Genomic DNA, 988 nt, shown 5'->3' with positions numbered 1-988 from the left:
GGGCGGCCGGCTGAGGATGGTGTCCTGACCTGGGTTTCTCTAGCCCCCCACCCCATCACCCTAACCACATTGTGGTGTTTGTATTTTTTTAAAAAAAGAGAGAGAGATAGAAAGTGGGGGGAGGCCAGGTGGCAGGGAGCTGAACATGGGGGAGAAACAAAAGTGGTCAGACGGGGAGGGGAGCCCCCACAGCAAGCGGACAGAGGCGGGCCTCTCCTGGCTGCCCCAGCCGGCCTCAGCTGGAGTCCAAGTCCGAGGAGTCCCCGGAGGAGGAGGAGCTGGAGCTGCTGCCCTCATCCTCCTCATCCTCCTCTTTCTCACCGCTGTGCTCACTCTCATCCTCGCTGTTGGACTTGGAGGAGTCCCGGTTATCCTTCTGGTGCTCTTCGTCGTCCTCCTCCTCCTCCGACTTGGACTGCAGAGTCGTCGGGCTGGACTTGGGGTTCGGGCCTCGAAGTCTGGTCATGCTCTTGCGTTTGCTTAGATACGTTCTTGGTCCGCTGCGCGGTCTTGGGGAGACAGGCTCCTGACACCGCGGTCCAGATGCACACGGCCTGCTTCCGCTGCTCCTGAGCTATCTTCCTGCAGTGCTCCTCTGGCTTCGAGATGCGCTGCCAGCGCTGCGGGTCCACCGGGCGCTCCTTCGGGCCAGGTGGCTGAGCTCCCATTGGACAGCAGCTCCTTGGAGAACTTCTGGGAACCATTTTCCCGAGGCTTCCTGGGTCCTCCCCGAAACTTCCTTCATCTTCTGCGGAGTTTGCAGCAGCCGGAGGGGCCCGCATCTCGCTCAGCTCTCTCTCCTTTTGCTTCTGGTCTTCAGCTGCCTTCTCTTTCTTCTCCATGTTGCTCCAGGTCATCTCCATGGCCTCCAAGGCCTTCCCCCGGTCGTTCTTGAAGCGAGCCAAACAGTCGCCGATGACGCTCTGCTGCCGGATCTCCTCTGCCTTCTTGGGGGATTCGGGACAGCTGGCCACGCTTGCGCCCCCCC

At 60.9% G+C, this 988-nt stretch overlaps 1 pseudogene; it reads right to left on the bottom strand.

Annotated features, from left to right (window-relative positions):
• Positions 1 to 235: 235 nt before the first annotated feature.
• LOC101660741 overlaps positions 236 to 988 on the bottom strand; it is a 2,124-nt pseudogene continuing 1,371 nt past the window's right edge.

This window comes from Echinops telfairi, unplaced genomic scaffold (genome assembly GCF_000313985.2).
Source record: "Echinops telfairi isolate 266 unplaced genomic scaffold, ASM31398v2 ScPeMD7_49;HRSCAF=173, whole genome shotgun sequence".
Classification (NCBI taxonomy): Eukaryota; Metazoa; Chordata; class Mammalia; order Afrosoricida; family Tenrecidae; genus Echinops; species Echinops telfairi.
The sequence above is the reverse complement of the archived record's forward strand: the minus strand, read 5'-3'. Positions and strand labels throughout refer to the sequence as shown.